Source organism: Miniopterus schreibersii (assembly GCF_964146895.1).
Source record: "Miniopterus schreibersii genome assembly, chromosome: 12".
Lineage (NCBI taxonomy): Eukaryota > Metazoa > Chordata > Mammalia > Chiroptera > Miniopteridae > Miniopterus > Miniopterus schreibersii.
Window position 1 is genome coordinate 16,456,515 of NC_138112.1, and position 7,946 is coordinate 16,464,460.

Here is a 7,946-nt window from a genome sequence, read left to right on the forward strand (position 1 = left end):
GAAAAAACATGCTGCTTTCAAAGAGCTCATGTGATTAAGTTAGGCCCAGCTGAATCATCTCCCTAGCCTAAGGTTAACTGATTCGGGAACTTAATTACATCTGCAAAATCTTTTCAAAGCAGTATGTAGAGTAGTGCTTAATTGAATTACTGGGAGAGGGTGTATATAAAAGGGGCTTGGGAATCTTGGGGGCTATCTTAGAATTCTGCTTACCACAATAAAGTGATAAAATTAAAACAGCTATAAGGAGAAAAACAGAAAAATCAGTAGAATAGGAATTCTGTAATGATAAAAAATATATAATGTAGTGTATTAAAAAAGTAGAGTTTTATACTGGGGAGAGACAGATTGATAAATGGTAATGGAGAAAAATGGCCAACAATTTGAAAATACAAAGAAACACCTTATTGTGCAAAAATTAATTTCAAATTGATTAAATACATAAAAAATCCCAAATCTTTATTTATTTATTTATTTATTTATTTATTTATTTATTTATTTATTTATTTATCTATTTAATTTACCTTTATTGTTGAAAGTATTACAGATGACCCCTTCCCCCCCATTAACCCCCTTCACCCAGCACCCGTCCCAGCCCCCCTCCCCCAGGCCTTCGTTTAGCATTTGATGAACATACCAGCAAATCTTTTTATTTCAAAGCAGAAGGATTTCATTTGATAACTTGAATATTTGTAGCTTCTGCATACCTGAAACACCATGAGCAAAATTAGAGACAAGTAAAAAACTAAAAAAGTATTTTAACAAAAAAAAAAAATTCTAATTCTTATATATAATGCATCTTAAAATGTGAGAACATCCTTATAGAATAAGCAAATGCCATAGACAGCATTTAAATAGTCAATAAACATGAAATTATGCCATGAATCATCATGAAAATTCAGACCTAATATTGGATGTGTAACATCAGTATTTGTACAGAAGTTGGGAAATGGGTTTATCCATACTTATAGTGTAAATTTGTATAAGCTTGTTGAAGGGCCCTTTTGATAATTCTTGTATAAAGCTGAGGAAGAGTCCAAAGAAAAGAGCTTATCTCAATTTTACATAACATATCTACAATACACATAATTATGAATATTCAGTCATAGCTAATGTGTTACTATTTACTCATGGATCTGAGTCAGTCCTTAGAAAAATCTTATGAGTTAGGTATTATTCTTACTTTATTGTGAAGACAGTTGAATCTGGTATATACCCACAGTTCTACCACTTACATGTAGTAGAACTGAATTTGAACACAGATCTTCTGAATGCCTTCCACTATGCTGAAACAGCAGGGTGTGGTGTATAATATAGAGGCATATATAGGTCTAGCCCTGCCCCCAATCTGCTTATTTCCATTGCACTATTGCGCAGTGAATGTTCTTATAAAGATAAGTTAATCTTTCTGCTAGTTTGAAATAGGTTTTCAGTGATGTTATAAAAGAAAGAGTTTGGAAAGCCATGTGTTAATGTAATAGGAGATACAAAGATAAGTAGGAGAAAACAAAAAACCCCACTTTATTGTCTATGGAAATTGGCCCAAAGCAAGACTGCCCTCAGGCTCTTAGTGGTTTCTTACTATCCAAGGAATGATGTAAGAGTGTCACAGGACCTGTGCTTTCAATTCAAGTAAATAAGCATAACTAGAAAAGCTTCGAGAACTAGAAGTAAGAAAAATTGGTAATATTGAAACGTAAAAGGCTATTTTCATTTCATAGTTCCTAGCATTATACATTTAATATATTCATGCTTTTTTTCCCCTGTAAAAGCAGAGCTTAAGAAGTCAAATACTTGTTACGTGGCACATAGAGATTTAATGCATTAAACAGCTGGGAATAAGGCTTGAGGTATTTCATTTTTCACTGATGCCTGAAGCATTTTATATTTCAGCAAGGCCAGTCTTCTGAAACTGAAACAAATGATATAATGAAAACTTTGATTTCCTGTAAGTTATACTAATTTTTTAGAAATGCACTTGAAAATATTTAATTTACATCTTTATCATGACTGTAATTTCACACTTGGATGTAAGTTTTGGGTAAAACTCCATAAATATCTCAAAATAAGACTCTTAAAGCCTGCCAGATACAAAAGAAGTGAACAGACTTAGTATCATATATCAAAAATATCAAAGCAGTTGATAATCTGAAAATTAAATAATTTATTCAGTCTTCTACCAACTGGACAGCAGTGCTTGAACTAAACTTAATTCTAAATGAATATTCACATAAATAGATTTTTATTACTTTGTAATGCAATTGTTGTATGGGCAAAGCATTGACTTCTCTTAGTTTAAATGTTCTCAATCCAGTCATCTCCCTGCTAGGTGTCTGTGTCCCCTGGGTGTTGACAAGTGTTCTGGGCACTGGAGGCACACGTCTACAAGAGTAGCCAGGTGACACCTCATGGTTTAGGCAACATTGTTCCTCTTAGGTGCTCAGGTGGCAATGCACTGGCCTGACAGAGCCAAGGCTGAGCTTCAAACAGAAGTTTGGTCAGAAAAATGATTTATGTCTGCCCTAAACAAAGGTGTAAGGAAGAATGAAGTCATCTGTATTTACTGTGTGTGTGAGTGAGCGTGTTTAACTTGTTTCGCTTCCATTTGCTGAGGTAGGTAGAGTGACCAGGACTAAGACCAGAGCCTTTTCCTGGGGGAGAGAGTCTTTGGAGAATTGTTTCCCAGCTTCCACTCTCTCCCTTAGAAAATAGGTGATCCTGAAGGAAAATCAACAGCATTCCCTTCTACCCAAAAATTAACAAACAAACTGAAAGTTTAGGGAATCTATTTCTTCCCTTGTGCTGTCAGCTTTAAGAGAAATGTCCAAAAGTATTTTAAACAAGAAAAGCAAATCCTTGGCTCAGATGGGATTTGCACTGGTTCTGAGCATTCCCTGGAAGGAGTCCCTGCACTAGGGCTCTGGCCCGCCACGGTAGTTCCTTCTATCACCTAAGCAAGTGGGAAGAACTGGCTGCTGGGGTCAGGGTGCTGTCTAAATACATGAATCTTAGGATCTTAAAGCTATATGGTTCCAGGTGGTGAGGTCCAGGGTGTGGCCATAGAGTTAGTGACAAATACAAGCCAGTATACTGAGAACCAGGATAGTGTTAAAATCCTCTAGGGTGGTGGCAAGCCAGGCTGTCTACTGGTTACACTTTGTGTGGAAAGGATGGTCATGATAGAATGAATGACAGTGATTAAATAGCAGCCAGAGGGGTGGGTTTGCTAATTAGGTTCCAGGAGTTGCGCCTTTCCCTGGGTACCTTCTTGATAGTGTGAGCTCAGGAAAAATAGACAAAAGCATCGAAGACCTACTCCAAAGGAGTGAGGCTATGGATCCATGTGCCCCTGGTACTTATCAGAGGTGGAATTTGGAAAAATTCGAACACTTGTGTGCCAGAGAGATAGGATTATACTTGAGGAAGACTCTGGTGGCTCTAGAGTTGTGGGAGTAGGGGATTTTGGAGTACCTTGTTCTCCTGATCTAGACTTTCAGGCTCCAGGATTGTTCTGATAAATTTCAACCCAAAGCCTTTCTCCACCCAAACATGATCAGAGGATGTCTGTGATCAATTTGCTGAAGTGCCACGGAAGGTTACCCAAATCTCTGACTTAGACCTGTGGTCTAGATGCTAGATGATATGGAGTGAGTTGGTACATAAAAGTGGATTCTTTGATTCAGGGGTTGATTGCCTGACCCTTACTTCTTGGACTCACTGAGAAAGCCCTTGATCACTGTGAGTTTCTCTTGCACAACTATAACCCTTGCACCCTCATCTGTGAAATGCCCCAATTTTGGTGGCTTGAGTTGGACAACCAGCTTTGAGTTTCCAGGTTTGGGGGGGTACAACATTCTCTTTGGCATCTCTTTTCATGAACAACAGCTGGATATACTGGCACTGCTCCAGGGGTGGGACTACCCTCTGCTTACATTTGATCACTGGGTTTTGAGAGCCTCACTGGAATGGAATTTCTGAGGCTGCTCCTCTTTCACCTCTTATTGAAAAAGGGCTTGCAGTATGAAATGTATTACTAGGACAAAGAGCGAATTAGCTTGGATAATTAAAAGACTTACGAGGCCTCAAAGAGCATGATCAGTATAGGAAAAGAACATAGCACTGCAGGAGAGAGTGCAAGCAAGCAACGGGAGCCCAAGAAACTTGCCAGCGTAGCTCCCCAATGTCTGTCTTATTGGTATGAGGATGTACTTTGTCTCCAGAATGAATTGCCAAGAATTGTGTGATGATAGATCTTTGTCTTGGGAGAGGTACTTAAAAGTTTCCATCAGGTCTTTTATGTCTCTCTTGGTCACATAACCAAGTCAGGCTGTTCAACTGGTTACACTGGGTATAAGTCGTCAATAAACAATCTGGTCCTGCCTGACACCAGGAGAGCTTGAACTTTAAACAGCATAGCATAAATCTTGAGTTCACTGCCCTTATCTTGGCTAGGAGCCAGTGCCAGAATCCCAGGCATTCCCAGAGATAAGCAGAGAGTTGTCCTGGTCCAGTTGTAAGGTAACTGATCCTATACCACCTCCCCCTGACAATGGGTCATGTCTTTTTAATCATATATTGCATATTACTCTTTTCCCTGAAATTTTGGCTATTTAAAAAACAAACAAACAAATAAAGAACATTATTTTCCAAAGTAATACATATCTTTCAGTGGTTACTGTTTTAAATAGGTATTATTTTAATTTACTAAATTTCAATTTATTTGCTTTAATTTCAATTTACTAAATTTCCAGCACAAGAATGCTCTTAATCATGTACAAGCTTAACAATAGTTTTACCTCCTTCCACCACTAAAAATTTGGTGTGGGGGAGAAAGGATTGCTTTTTTTTTTTTTTTAAAGAATTGATATATAACTTACAAACCATGAAAGTCACCCTTTAAAAGTATATAGTTCAGTAATTTTTAGCATATTCACAAAATTGTATAACCATCACCACTGTGTAATTGCAGAAAATTTTCTTTATCCCCCAAAGAAATCCTGTACCCTTTAGCAGTCATTCCCCATTTGCCCTCCCCTCCAGCTCCTGCAACCACAGTCTACTCCCTGTTTCTCTAGAATGGCCTGTTATGAACACTTTACATGAATAGGCATCCACTATATTACTTTTTGTAACTGGCTTCTTACACTTATCATAATGTCTTCAAGTTTCTTCCAGGTTGTAGCACGTATTAGTATTTCATTCCCCTCTTTTTAAAAAACACACCAAACACCCAGCTTTATAATTCAAATACTACACAATTAATACTTTTAAAGAGTACAATCCAATGGCATTTAGTATATTCAAAGTTCTGCAACCATCACTAAAATAGAGTTTTAGAATATTTTTATCCCACCTTTGAGTGTATCTAATTTGAAGCTTCTTGAGCTTCTTATATGGGTAGATTAATAATTTTCTCTCTTTCCATTCCCACACTGGATAACCTAAAGTGCCCTACATTTAAGTTTAATGTTTTCTTTCTTCTTTCTCCTCAAATATGCTATTGGGCTTCTTAACTAAAAAATTTTGGGCTGCTTGAGTCTGAGTCTTGGCCTCTTACCTTTTCCCCTGAACAACATGAGCTTCAGCACCCACTCTAGTTTCTCCATTAATAACCGGTCCCTGATTCTCTTTACAGTCACCCAGCCACCAGGCCCAGTCAGCCAGTAGCATGGCTGGAGTCTATGCAGGAGCTGGGGGCTTGGGCTCCTGGATCTCCATGTCCCACTCCATGAGTGCATGGGATGGTTGAGGGTCTGGGATCCTGGCTGGAGGGGTGGTCAGGCATCTGGCAGGGACAGGGAGCATTCAGGGCAAGGAGATTGCAATGTCTAAATGACTGCTTGGCTTCTTATCTGAAGAGGGTGAGAAGCCTGGATGCTGATAAATGGAGACTGGAGAGCAAAATCCAGGAACACCTGGAAAAGAAGAGGCCTCAAGTCAGAGACTGGGGTCATTACTTCAAGACCATTGAGGACCTGAGGGCTCAGATGTTTGCAAGTTTTGTGGACAATGCCCACATTGTTCTGCAGATTGATAATGCCTGTCTTGCTGCTGATGACTTCAGAGTCAGGTATGAGACAGAGCTGGCCATGCACTAGTCTGTGGAAAGTGACATCAGTGGGCTCCAAAAGGTCATTGATGACAGCACTATCACTCAGCTGCAGCTGGAGACAGAGGTGGAGGCTCTCAAGGAGGAGCTATTCTTCAGGAAAAACCGTGAGGAGGAAGTAAATGGTCTATAAAACCAGATTTCTCACTCTAGGTTGAATGTGGAATTGGATGCCCCCAAATCTCAGGACTTCAGCAAGATCATGGTGGATATCTGGGCCCATTCTGCCCTGTCTAGAGTGTTCCAGGATGCTGATTTTCACTGTGATTGCAGGTTGTCATTTTTCAAAGCTATTGCTGATCTGGAGAGGAGAGGCAGAAATAATTCAAGTTATAAAGCCACAGCTCACTGTTTTTACAAAGATTCAGCAGTTTTTCTTGAGTGAATTATTCCCAGATTGTTGTGAACCTTTTATTAATTTCTGGAGTTCTGCATCAGTTTATTCTGACAATTTTTTTTTTAAACCAGTGTTCTCATTGCTTTCACGGATTTTTGGAGGATTATAGAAAGGAACTCGATTTAGAAAAATCAGGTTCAAATGGAAGAACACTTTGTAGATGTCTTTAATTGAATCTCTAAATACATTTTATTGTTGATATTTGTAGCATCATAGGTTTTGTTAAAAATCAAATTAACGTTGCTAATTACAGCCAAATATTGGTTATATCATGATTTAGAATAAAATCATTACGTGATTAATTCATTATAGTTACACTAATACTTTCTTACTAAAAGTGGCCCTTGCCCTTATACTAAATATTGTCACAGATTGGAGAATAAGTCAAGGGCCAGCTCTTATTATAATTCTGGATTACAAATCTTGTGGGCATAGACGTATGCTATGCTTCATATTAAAGGTTATACTGACATGAGATCTCAATGGGCTTTATCTTTATGTAATGGTCACCTTTTCCTAAATGTTAAAATCCTAATCCAGTTTAATAGGCTTCCTAGTCTAACTGCAAAATTGGGCATATCTAGTTTTTGTTTCTGCAGGGTGCCTTTGCAATTAGAAAGGACCTATGCAAATTATTCTCTCATGAATTCCCATAGGCTATGGGGCCCACACATCTGTAAGTTCATTCCATGTACTTCCACTGCCATTTACCTTAATCTGTTTCCTTAAACATGTTTACTGGTTCATATCAGGGCAAGTGTGATCCTTAGCAGTGTATCTAGCTATCTCGAGTCTCTTCTATTCACTTCTCCAAGGCCATACACTCTGCCCAGCCTGCTTGTCACTCTTTCTCTTTCTCCTGAATTAACATCTCTGCTGAGCATCCAACATGGGCTGATACATTTTTTCCCCTCAGTATGTTTCTTCTCTCATCTATCTATCGTTCTATCTATCTATCATCTATCTATCTATCTATCTATCTATCTATCTATCTATCTATCTATCTATCTATCTATCATCTATCTATCTATCTATCTATCATCTATCTATCATCTATCTATCTATCATCTATCTATCTATCTATCTATCTATCTATCTATCTATCTATCTATCTATCATCTATCTATCTATCTATCTATCTATCTATCATCTATCTATCTATCTATCATCATCTATCATCTATCTATCTATCATCTATCTATCTATCTATCTATCTATCTATCTATCTATCTATCTATCATCATCTATCATCTATCTATCTATCTATCTATCTATCTATCTATCTATCTATCTATCTATCTATCTATCATCATCTATCATCTATCTATCTATCTATCTATCTATCTATCTATCTATCTATCTATCTATCTATCTATATCTATCTATCTATCTATCTATCATCATCTATCATCTATCATCTACTATCTATCTATCTATATC

At 37.7% G+C, this 7,946-nt stretch overlaps 1 pseudogene across 1 annotated transcript; it reads left to right on the forward strand.

Annotated features, from left to right (window-relative positions):
• The first annotated feature begins 5,574 nt into the window (after positions 1 to 5,574).
• Positions 5,575 to 6,494, forward strand: LOC308564947 (keratin, type I cytoskeletal 18 pseudogene; annotated as a pseudogene). Its single transcript has one exon. The product of its transcript is annotated as a keratin, type I cytoskeletal 18 pseudogene (transcript).
• The last annotated feature ends 1,452 nt before the right edge of the window (positions 6,495 to 7,946 follow it).